The following is a 13,619-nucleotide window of genomic DNA, read 5'->3' on the forward strand; positions in this document are numbered from 1 at the left end:
CCAAATTTCAGCCTTCTACCTACACGGGAAGTTGGAGAATTAGTGATGAGTCAGTGAGTGAGTGAGTGAGTGAGTGAGTGAGTGAGTGAGTGAGGGCTTTGCCTTTTATTAGTATAGATATATATATAAATATATATATATATATATTTACACACACACATAAACATATATATATACATATCTATACATATACACATATATACACATACACATATATACACACACATATATATATATATATATACATACACACACACATATATAAACATATATATACATATACATACATATCTACATATATACACACACAGCTATTTCGTATCAGTGCAATAAGCTGCTTGTTAAAACGGATAACGTAACGGATTACGTGCAAGTCTGCGTGGATATTATGAACTATCGTATTTGTTCAAGTTCTATTTAAATTTTAAATAGAAGGAATTTTTATTTAGTCGACAGAAATATCTTTGGTAGGAATGGTAAAAACAGACAGGAATATTATTCGTGAATAAATCAACTCAAACCTTAAATAACTTAAAAGAACAAACATTCAAATTTCTTTACTCTTATGTAAATTTATATAAAAAATAAACTTAGATTTTAAATATCCCAAAAGATTTTGCTCTCCATAAAAATATATCCTTTCAAAATTATACAAATTCAAATATGAACATGCTGCATAACAAAACCTGGAAATATAAATAAAATGTGTTCCTTTCAGCAATAACAAATCAAATCATTAATTTGTCTTTGCTCATATGTCATTTTAGAGCTGGACGCCTGGCATCTATTTTTGGCAACAGGTTTGTTTATGTTTGGTGTGAGGTTCTGTGTTGTGGAGATTCTCAGGATGGATTGCAGGTGCTCATTAGTGAGGCGACTCCTGTGTGCTGTTTTGTTATTCTTTATCACTGAGAAGAGCTTCTCACACAGATATGTGTTACCAAAGCGCCGTGCAAACTCAGTGCGCTCGGTTTATCAGCAAAGTGCGTATTTGGGAACACCGTAGTGACGACTTGGTTTAACATTACTTGGCAACAGGGAAAGTTGCACTGGTGCATTTGTGTCTCCCATAAAAGCAACTTCACTTGAAATCACTTTGTGATTGTGCACAGGTAAAAACGTCCGCTGAAGTGTCAGATTCCTATTTAATTATTCTGCTTTCTGTGTCTTCTGCATTGCATTCAGGTCTTTCAGCCTCACTGATGAGCACCTGCAATCCATCCTGAGAATCTCCACAACACAGAACTCCCTGATGTTGTGTCTCATAGTGCCGTTTTAGATTAAATTCTGTAATTACAGCCACATTAGCTCCACAAATGAGACACACGGGTTCAGTAAACATATACTGAGCCTCCCATCGGTTTTTAAAGGCTCTATTTTCAGAATCAACTTTTCTCTTCAGCATCGTGTGAGCTAGCTTCGCAATAACTTGCAGCATCATAAGCTAGACTTGATTAACGCGGTAAGTGTTCGGCAAGGCAGCTGAAGCGCTGCATTATGGGATCTGTAGTTTATTGTGTTACCAGCGCTTCATATACCAGGGCCATTAATAACAATAATACAGTATATAAAATGATCTCGCGGGCTGGATATAATTACACGCCGGGCCGGATGTGGCCCGCGGCCCTTGAGTTTGACACATATGGACTAAATAGAACTTGAAAAGATATATTTTTCAAATGTGATCGCGCAATTCAGATAGAGTTGACGCCAAGACTACAGCCTGCATGCCTCAATAAGTCATCCTCCCCTCGCTCTTACTTTTTTACCGTTCATCTAATGAATACACTGAGTATGGCTTTACCAAAACAATCATTGATGGCATATAAAGTATCCATTATTCGAGTATGTGTAGATCGGGATATATATATACATATATATATATACCCGCGTATCGCATCGGAGAACTAGTGTGTTAAAAAAGCTAGAAAAAGAAAAGGGAACATTTTAAAAATAACGTAACATGACTGTCAATATACAGTATTTGTTTTGTGAGTGTTACTGAGTGTTGCTGTCATCAAGGATTTGATTATCATTATTTCTTTCAATCAGGTTCGTATTTGTAGGATGTGTTGTGTTCAAGTTACATTCCGTGTTTGTCAATCGTTGTAAAGATGACAGGTTTCATTCATCGATTCATTTCTTACTGCATCAATAAACAGCTCGTCTTCTTCTTTATCGAGACCTGACACACTGCATGCACGGGTTTTTTTACACTGTCTTCCTTTAGCGGGACATTGACTTTTTCCACCGTGTGCTTTGTTTCCACAGTAGCTGCATTTATGAATATGCTTGTATGTATCAGGCGCTTCATATTTTTGCTGCCTTTTCAATTGTGTAATTCGGTTTTGTTCAGCTCTTTGGAACTGTTGCTTTTATCTGTGCACTGCGTCAGTTCACGTGAGCCGCTCGGTGTACATGCATCGAAGTTTCCCAGCTGTGCTGGTGCCATCTCGTGCTATGTCCATGGCTGTATTTAATGTTACCTTAGTCCTGGCACTTAAAACTTTCTCTCGCAGTTTCGCTGAGTTTGTGCCAAACACCACGCTGACCATCTCATCTTCCTCTGCATAAGCACAGTCCTTAACCCGTGAATATTTAGTGGGAGTTTGCTATTGGATTGCCGCTGACGGACGGCCTTATATGGGCAGGCACTAAATTACAAACGCCAGCGGCAACCTGTCTATGAACTTAATTTAAAGTGTAGGTTTACATCGTGCTTTGTTTCCGAAGTAGCAGAACTCATCAATATGGTTGTATATGTCACTCGCTCGCTTCTTATTGTTTCGCTGCCTTCTCAATTATATAATGCATGTTTTCTTCAGCGCTTTTTGGAGGTCTTCCTGATTTTCTATGTACTGCGTGATTACGTGAGGCGTGATGATGTCACACGAAACTCCGCCCCCACGGCGTTGAAGCTCATCTCCATTACAGTAAATGGAGAAAACTGCTTCCAGTTATGACCATTACGCGTAGAATTTCGATATAAAACCTGCCCAACTTTTGTAAGGAAGCTGTAAGGAATGAACCTGCCAAATTTCAGCCTTCCACCCACACGGGAAGTTGGAGAATTAGTGATGAGTCAGTGAGTGAGTGAGTGAGGGCTTTGCCTTTTATTAGTATAGATAAATATATACATATCTACATATACACACATACATATACATACACACACATATATATACACACAAATACATATATATACATACACACATATATATATAAACATATATATACATACATATCTACATATATACATACACACACACACACACACACATATAAACATATTTATATGTACATATCTACATATATACATATACACACACACACACACACACGCACACATATATATATATACACATATATACAGTCTTTGAGGTGCGAGCAACTGTTGCTGGGTGTGCCAGAATCCATGAACGAAGAAAAATGAAAAACTTTATTTGTACAAAATCTTAATTTATTTATCCATTCCTAAATAATTAAATGGGCAGGCTATTTCGTATCAGTGCAATACGCTGCTTGATAAAACGGATGACTCCCACTCTGCGTGGATATTATGAACTATCGTTTCTGTTCAAGTTCTATTTAAATTTTAAATAGAAGGAATTTTTATTCAGTCGACAGAATCCGGAATAAATCAACTCAAACCTTAAATAACTTATAATAATTTGCTCTCCATAAAAATATATCCTGTCTAAATTATACAAGTTAGAAATAAAGTAAATGTTAAAAGAACAAACATTCAAATTTCTTTACTCTTATGTAATTTTATATAAAAATAAACTTAAATTTTAAATATCCCAAAAGATTTTGCTCTCCATAAAAATATATCCTGTCAAAATTATACAAATTCAAATATGAACATGGTGCATAACAAAACCTGGAAATATAAATAAAATATGTTCTTTTCAGCAATAACAAATCAAATCATTCAGTTGTCTTTGCTCTTATGTCATTTTATGAGAGCTGGACGCCTGGCATCTTTTTTTTGGCAAGAAGTTTGTTTATGTTTGGTGTGAGGTTCTGTGTTGTGGAGAGTTTCAGGATGGACTGCAGGTGCTCATCAGTGAGGCGACTCCTGTGTGCTGTTTTGTTAGTCTTCATGACTGAGAAGAGCTTCTCACACAGATATGTGGTACCAAACATGCACAAGGTTCGAGCCGCATGTAGACGGAGCTGGAGCATTTGTGCGGGAATGGAGTGAATAAACTGTGCGGTCCCTGCAGTATCGTACTTTGCCTTTAGTGTGCCATTACACTGCAGCCCAATCACCTCCATCTGAATCTGCAGTTTCCACATCAACGGCAAATGGGTTGCGAAACAACTCAAAATTCTTTTTTTGTTCTTCAAAGTCACCAAAGCGCTGTGCGAACTCAGTGCGCAGTGCGCTCAGTTTATCAGCAAAATGCGTATTTGGGAATACTGTAGTGCCCACTTTTTTCAGCATTACTTGGCAACAGGGAAAGTGGGGCAAGTTGCACTGGTGCATTTGTGTCTCCCATAAAAGTAGCTTCACTTGAAATCACTTTGTAATTTTGCACGGGTAAAAACATCTGCTGAAGTGTCAGATTCTTCTTTAACTCTTCTGCTTTCTGTATCTTGTGCATTGCATTCAGGTCTTTCAGGTTATCTTGATGTTTTGTCTCATAGTGCCGTCTTAGATTGAATTCTGTAATTACAGCCACATTAGTTCCACAAATGATATACACGGGTTTACCGGCAATGTCAGTAAACATATACTCAGCCTCCCATCGGTTTTTAAAGGCTCTATGTTCAGAATCACCTTTTCTCTTCGGCATCGTGTGGGCTCGCTTTGCAAAAACTTGCAGCATCATAAGCTAGACTTGATTAACGCGGTAAGTTTTCGGCAAGGCAGCTGAAGCGCTGCATTATGAGATCTGTAGTTTATTGTGTTACCAGCGCTTTATCTCCTCGGGCCATTAATAACAATAATACAGTATATAAAATGATCTCGGGCCGGATTTAATTACATGCCGGGCCGGATGTGGCCCGTGGGCCTTGAGTTTGACACATATGGACTTAGAACTTGAAAAGATATATTTTTTCGAATGTGATCGCGCAATTCAGATCGAGTTGACACGCACTCCAGTACATTGAGCCCTCATTAAGTTACCCTCCCCTTGCTCTTACTTATTTACCGTTCATCTAATGAATACACTGAGTATGGCTTTATCAAAACAAACTTTGATTGCGAATAAAGTATCCATTATTCATAAAGCTTCAATTGGCGATCTGTCTTTCTGCGTTAACCGCATATTTTTTCATACGTCTCAAACTAAGGAGATGCGAGGGTAAAATGAATCGTGAAGCGCGCGTACATACTCAGTGAATCCCCTCTCGGGAATCGAACCTCGGACGTTGGCGCTAGAGGCGAAGCCTATATTATTGTGCCACGGCGTGTGGTTTATCTATTTGAGCATAGCAGTGTAATTCGGTTTTTGTTTAGCACTCTTTGGAAGTGTTGCTTTTTGTCTGCGCACTGCGTCAGTTCACGTGAGCCGCTGAATATGATTTTATATGTCACTCGCTCACTTCTAATTGTTTCGCTGCCTTCTTAATTATATAATGCATGTTTTCTTAAGCGCTTTTTGGAGCTCTTCCTGGTTTTCTACGTACTGCGTAATTACGTGGGAGGCGTGATAATGTCACACGAAACTCCGCCCCCCACGGCTTCCGAGCTCAACTCCATTACAGTAAATGGAGAAAAATAGCTTCTAGTTATTACCATTATGCGTAGAATTTCAAAATGAAACCTGCCCAACTTTTGTAAGGAAGCTGTAAGGAATAAGCCTGCCAAATTTCAGCCTTCTACCTACACGGCAAGTTGGAGAATTAGTGATGAGTCAGTGAGTCAGTCAGTGAGTCAGTCAGTCAGTCAGTGAGGGCTTTGCCTTTTATTAGTATAGATTCTACACACATGGACAAAAAAATATGTAAAAAAATTCTAACACCAAGATAAAAAGGTAAAATATCGAGGAGTCGGACTGGAAACGACCGTCTTTATTTGAACAAAGAAACCCAAACCTGTTGCAGCTGCCATTGGTATTTTGCGTGAAACGGTGCTATATATGATTAAAACTGTGAAAAATTACTATAAAATTAATGTTGAGCATTACCTCTGGGATGTGATGGTGAGACTGCACTACTCGCATGTTGGAAAACAGAAATACAAGTATATTTGTAATTCTATAATAAACGAACGAAAAACAGAAGCCTTTCACACAAAATGATGTGATTTTTGAATAATGACTACAACTTTTAAATAAAGAGGAAGTTATTTAAAGATATCTGTAATTCATTTAAAGATATCTGCACATCATTTAAAGATATCTTTAAATATGCAAGCGCGCATTTAAAGATATCTGTAATTCATTTAAAGATATCTTTAAATGATTTGCAGATATCTTTAAATGCGCAAGTGTTCATTTGAAGATATCTGTCATTCATTTCAAGATATCTGTAAATCATTTCAAGATATCTATAAATCATTTACAGATATCTTCAAATGATTAAGAGATATCTCAAATGACTTAAATATATCTGGAAATATTTAGAGATATCTTTAAAGATTTAGAGATATCTTTAAATGTGTTCAAGATATCTTTAACTCTGCTCATTTTTAATTGTTATTATTAAGATACAATGAAGGGAGAAAACTGCACAGAGAAAGGGCAAAATATAAAAAAAAAGTTAAGCATTTGAATCTATAGCAAAAATAAAAATATTTCTAAATGTAAAAATCATACTGCTGTGCTTTTCTGAATGTAGAATAAGAGAAGACAAAAAAATGTCAGCTAATTAAATGAGATCAGTGTTAATTGTTGTCACTGATTATGAATGCAGTTGAAACGAAAACCTGAAGCCACAGTGGGCCCCCAGCACCGACTTTGAGAAACCCCTGTCTTAGAGGCATCATCACCGAATGCCACAGATGAACCAGTCCTTCCAGGAGACAATTACCTTAGCATCAAAACTGGTCCAATAACATTAGAAGAGACAAAGAAAGTGATCAGTAAACTTAAAAATAATAAGGACCTGGTTCAGATTACTCAATTACAGCAGAACCATTCAAGTACAGAAGACAGTGGGTTGAAGAACAAGTGTGGTACATATGCAATGAGGTATGCACCTCATACAGCACCAAAACAGTGGCTCACAAACATCATTGTACCATTACCAATGAAGGGTGACCACTCAATAAGAAGCAGTTACAGGTGGCACCACACTTACTGTATGTCAATCACAGTGAAAACTTGCAATTGCATACTGCTAAATGGAATAAGAGAACCAATCGATACCATTCTGCAACCAAATCATGTAGGCTTCAGAAATGGTAGAAGTTGATTCAAACAAATACATATTATCAGGAGACTCATTGAAGATGCAAGAGAACAACAACTACCACTATTCACAATATTCATTGACTTCAAGAAGGTGTTCCATTCCATAAATATAAAGAAAATGGTTGCCATCCTAAGACACTTTGGAATACCAAAAGAGATAGTGGATGCAATCAGGGTTCTATACAACAGCTCTAAAAAGTAGAGTACTTGTAGATGGAAACACATCCCCGGAATCTGAGGTGACAACTGGTGTATTACAAGGAGAAATCTAAGAGCTATTCTTATTTATCATCATCATAGATTATGTCATGAGCAATGCAATTAGACAACAAGCTGAAGAAGGCATAAATGGCTTTATAGCATATCCACTTCAATTATCTCATCACACAGCAAAGAACTTAAACAATCAGGATTTTTTCCAGACAACATGGTTCTTATCAAAGGAACATAACAGCACAGCACACAATGAGGGGCAGTCTCCAAATGAACACATCAAAAACAGAAGCCATGACCAACCACAATTCTAGAAGTAGAAACATCAAACTAGGAAACCGGAAATCAGATTGGTAGACAAGCATCAACTTAGATTCATTGGTCATTATTTAAGAAGAAACTCAATGGAACCATGCAACATTTATGCACTGTACACTCCAACATATGGGAAATGAAAAAGAGGTCGACCAGCAAACCTTTTTGGCAAAGGCATCACAGACTCATCAACACAGAGTCCCTACCAACAAGATTGCTCCAAAAAGAGACTCCAGTGTCACACATGCCCTATGCTCTTCCCTCTTACAGCAAAATCTGAGCCCCATTTTAATTTCCTGACTTTCTTACCAGTCTTTGTCTTATCAGAACTACCCATGGGACACATGTAGAATATTTAAAAAAAGAGTTCCATTAGTTTAGAAACTAAGCTTTAGGCATAAACTTTTAAAGTTATAGTCCAGAATTGCCAGACTACTTTTGTTAATTGTTCCAATTTGAATAGTCTCAATTTGGGCCGACTCTAACCTACCCACATGGTCAAATATTCTCTATGTACAGCAGGAAAGGAAATGCACTGCAGCAGGTTCCCTAACCACAGCCACAATGATTCATCAATTTCTGTTCATGGATTTGGAGGTTCCTCAGTTGAGGTTATTGGTATATTTCTACAACCTCAGTGACACTGTCCAGCTAAATAGGTACAGGAGTTTGACATTGAGGGTAGTGTGTACCTCTAGTTCTGCTTTATGCTAGACAGTGACCTACCTTCGGAGGTGGACTGTAAAGGATCCATCTGAACTCGCAATATTTTCAACTTTTTAGATATCTAATTTTAAAGACATTCTGAGGCAGATGTATTTTTATAAGAAATCAAATAAATATGAAAGGCTATTAGTATTAGCTATTAGTGCCCAAATAAATTCTAGATATGCATCTGCATGAACCTCTTCATGTTCTTTATTCACATATCACATACTTTTTGATGACTCTTGCTTGCTTGTTTTTAAACTACAAATGACGTAAACACTCAGCTACTCATGTTTGGCTCCTGTGTGATTGAAAAGTAACAAAAACAAATCATCAGTATTACAGAGATAAAAAATCTTCAGAGCCCCTTAGTGGTTTGATCAGATCAGAATAGCAAAAATAAAAAATAGCCAAAACAACATAAGGAACTCTTTCTACCTTATAGTTGTCCTTCAGCTCAGTCCTTGATATGACAGTGGTCAAGTATCATGAAAACATTGTCAAAAACACAAAGCAGAAAATTCTGCCACCATGAAAAAGCAATAAATCAATCAATCAATCAATAAATAAATAAGTTGAATTAAACCCTCTGTTTCAGTCATACCTTGGTAGTGGCCTTGAGTCAGGAAAGCAGTGCAAAAATGCATTGGGCTACACTCTGGTACAGCCCGAACCATTTGGAGCTAAGGTTATCCATAATAATCAAAACAAATAAGGCTAAAAGTTGCATGTTACAATAATATATAGTAGTGCTTCCCAAATTTCACCAAAGCAATTGAATGGCATGGATAACCTCTGGATTCCCCTAACAGAACTGATCATACTGGAAACATTTGTACAGGTTACCTGGACATGCTATGTCAACTGGCCCTAGTTCAACAATTAATTAATTCATGGTTTCCTTTTATTTTAACCAGATTCAAACTACCTTGTTTTTCAGTGTATTTAAACAAATCTTTGCCATTATTTTTACTATTTCTGTATTCAGTAACTGTAAAATTACTGTATACTTGCATTTTACCTAAGAACTTGTCCCTGTACTCTGTGGCTGTACTTGTGGTAGAGTGCTATATAAAATGAATTGAACTGAAATGCAATAAAAAAAGCTCATGTGGACTAAAACAAAATTCTCAGTTTTTATTTTTAACCATATTTAATCCTCTTTATTTACCACAATCCACATTTCCATTTTTTCCTGACATATTTGTTTCATAGCAGTGTAGTAATACAAAAAATTGCTAGTGACCTACAGATGTTATTTTTTGTGTCATAATGATAGACATTAATATCTTACAAGAAGTAGTGTGTGCTTATATCCTTTCTTCCTTATTGTTTTTCTGTGTTTCCTTATAGAAGTTTGTCAAAATTAATATCAGAGTTTATTTAAATTTTTATATCACTCCTTTGAATAAAGCAAGATGTTTGGATTACAGTGGGAAAGGAATATTATATGCTAAAAAGAGAAAAAAAGAAATGAGAAAAAAAATATTCCAAACCACAATTTCTGAAGGGAATGTCACTTTACCAACATGATTTAGGTTGCTCCTTTGTTTATGTTCTAGTATAAGAGTGGATTGGTTGTTTCAACCACCATGACAGTGCATTGCAAATTTTTCATACATGGTAATGATATTCCTAATATTCTGATTATTTCTTTGATCACAATAAGGTGATGTCATTAACTTAGCCATGTGTATTTGAGTTAAATTGCTAGTACCTGTATTACAGAAGCATTGCTTGATACTTCTACTTACACTATATAGAAACTTGCCCAAGCTAGAAATAGTGGTAAGAGGAAATCGTCTTTTCTTATTACCCAGTTGTGGAAGTCAGAAACTAGTCTTCAACAGTTACGATAACCTATATCAATAAGACCAATAATAACTGAACTATAGTAACCCTGTCTGGAAAATAAAGTTGAAATAAATATGATTTCTAATTCATATCTCAAAGACAGTTACTGTAAGAGTATGAATGATTATCACTTTAAGAAAAAAAAACAGAAAATGTTTCCATTATGTAATCTTTAAAATGGTAACTCCATGAAATGGCTTTAATTTTATACATCAACACTTGAAGAAAATTAGAATATTAGAGAGAATTTTCAATTTAGACTTTTCAAAGGTAGTGAACATAGACATGATTTTCTGACCTCTACATCCATATATCAAAAAGGCAATAGTTAAGGATATGTCTTGCGGTACATACATTAAATGGAAAGTTTGTCTAAGGAAGGAAAGTTGCTACACAAAAGTGCTAATGTCAAAAATATGAATGATGGAACCATTATCTATATATGGTCACAGATTTTGGTAATTAATATGAAAATAATGTACAGTTTAACACGCCCATCTTCTGGGTTCTAGTTGGATACCACATGCAAGTGCTCCCACTTACCTCATATCTTTTCCCATCTCATTGTCTATTATCATGTGGTTTGAGCCATTTTAAAACAGTAATGAGTAAATATAGGAAAAAACACAGATCAAAACAGAAATTTTAAAATAATTGTTTCTTTGTCAAAGGGGTTTGTGAATGAAACAGTGCCATGTCCACATGCTAAACCTGCTAAAAAGAACATTAGCAATATAACTCTTTCTATATATGTGCTGGGAGGACTATTAGTGAAAATGAAATGCTAACATGCTGTATGGAACATTAGCGAAGAATTAGGCAAATAAAAATCTTACCTTGTCCCTGGTGGTGCTAAGTGATAGTGGAGTGTTTAAGCTGGGCTGTGAAAGAAAAGTTTAGATATTTATTAAAACGGCAGTGATTCAAAGGATTTGTCAAAAGTAGTACGACCACCACTGAATGTTTCACAAGATCAAATATAGTCAATAAACTAAACACATCTTCAAAAGTGAAACAAGTCAAACCCCATCTCAAGCACAAAAGATGCCTATGAGCAGCTTTGAAAAATAAAAACATATCCGCTTGAAAGCGGCTAAAGGCTAAAGCACACATACAACTTTGAACAGCCTAGTAAAAAAACCACCAAACATGTCAAGCACAAAATTGATATCACACAAACATGTAACTTCGAAATGTTTTTAAAATGAAAGAGATACTGTGTGTGTCAATCACAAGTTCAACTTTTGAAAAGTTTTGAAAAAGTACATAAGCATTTCTGAACATCTTTGAAAATAAAAGACACAGAGTCTTTTAAAAAGTACAATAATTATCACAGGAATAATAATATCAGCTACATCCAAAAACAAACTAAAATAAAAAAACTACGTAAAGGACAGCTTTGAAAGGCTAAAGCTCCAAAGCCTGGCAATTACTTTCTCAGCCTTTATCTGTACACTTGTCCAAATATTAACAAAGATTGAATAAACCCCCAGGGGCCTCATTAACGGCACAAACTCACAAAAATGCTGTGTTCACCCTTTTCTATGCTCACATGGAGAGGTATAAAAACTAAACTCGGCGTAAAGCCACGTACATTTTTACGGCAGCCTCAGAGCACGAGTACCTGTTCAGTTTTGCAAATGGAAGGCACCCAGAATCAAAGCAGAGCTACTGTTTCTGTGTGGTCTCATTTCCTTTTTTAGATTTACACCGTGACCCATGCTTTATCAAATACACTGAAACTAATTAATCATTTACAACTTTAAGGCACTTGATTGAAATTAATCTGTAACAATATTATGGTGCAGAAAATGGACAAACTATTCCAACTATGATTGCTTTAACATTGTTGGAATACATCGCACATGAAAGAATTAGAAGACAACATGTATTTACAGATCATACTGATTACTTGTCCCATGATGAGGACTGGTTTCTAAGTCAGTTAGATATCCAAGAGCTTGAATATCGTATCATATAATAATATGATAAGATAAGAAATTGTATATCTGATCAATATCTTGGAGCTGTGTGCTGTTAGAATACTAGGATGTATACTTGATAACATTGTTATGATAAAATGCTTTAAAGTATGAATATTACATTTTATAGATAAATTAACTTTTTTTAACCCTTAACTACTCGCACCATTTCTCATCTCATATGTAGCTGCATGGTATACTTTATGCATCAGTGTTAAAATGGCTATTTATATGCATGCTGTGAGGATGTAATATTAAATATTGCAGTAATTTTAAATTGTACATGTATTTAATCTAATTTAATACCATATTAGTGAATTGTATGATACAGTCTTGGACTATCTGAAAATAAATCTGATCCACTTCTCCAGTGTTTATTCATCACCGGTCACACTTTCATCCACTGCAGGATTTGCACATGTATATCACTTCATTTGTCATTGTAAGAAGAACATCTCATCACTGTCATACATACATAAGTACCCGCACTGTGTACCATATGCATCATATTGAACTTGTGACTTTGCATCCATTTATAAAAGGGGGCATACTGGAGGGAAACCACTGCAACACTGTACTTGTAGTGAATCAAACTGAGGATAGATAGTGGATGCTGCCGGTAGGTTCAAGTAAAAGTATGTTGGATAAAAATAACAGTGTACAAAATACACCAGTGCGAGTAGTTCACTGTTAAATAATGTATACTGTTAATAATGAAGCATGTAGGGGCATGGTGGTGCGGCAGAAGCGTTGCTACCTTACAGTAAAGGGGTCATGTTATGGGTGCCCCCTGCCTGGAGTGTGTATGTTTTCTGGTGAGTTTCCTTTGTGTGCTTCGGTTTGCTTCCAAAGGCACTCAGGTTAGGGAATTTGGTGATGCTAAATTGACACAATAGATGTGCTTATATTCACCCTACAACGTGCTGGCGTCCTGGCCAGGGATTGTTCTTGTCTTGTGCTTGATGCTTGCTGGGACTGGCATGATACTGGATGAATGGATGGGTGGAATAATTAAACATGTATAACGAAGATTTTTCAATGCTCCTTAAAAGTTTTGAAGAATCGGTATTCTTAGCTTACAGCTGGTTTTACATTTATTACAGACTAGCAGAATACCCACGCTTCGCAGCGGAGAAGTAGTGTGTTAAAGAAGGTATGAAAAAGAAAAGAAAAATTTAAA

General features: G+C 36.1%; 1 protein-coding gene across 1 annotated transcript in view; it reads right to left on the reverse strand.

Annotated features, from left to right (window-relative positions):
• Positions 1 to 13,619, reverse strand: part of LOC120542512 (caM kinase-like vesicle-associated protein) — an 807,007-nt gene that overhangs the window by 705,867 nt on the left and 87,521 nt on the right. The window contains exon 2 of the mRNA XM_039775025.1: positions 11,294 to 11,338. The gene's annotated coding sequence lies outside the window, so the exon portion shown is untranslated. The remainder of the gene's footprint in view (positions 1 to 11,293; positions 11,339 to 13,619) is intronic.

The sequence above is a fragment of the Polypterus senegalus genome, chromosome 13, assembly GCF_016835505.1.
Source record: "Polypterus senegalus isolate Bchr_013 chromosome 13, ASM1683550v1, whole genome shotgun sequence".
Taxonomy (NCBI): domain Eukaryota; kingdom Metazoa; phylum Chordata; class Cladistia; order Polypteriformes; family Polypteridae; genus Polypterus; species Polypterus senegalus.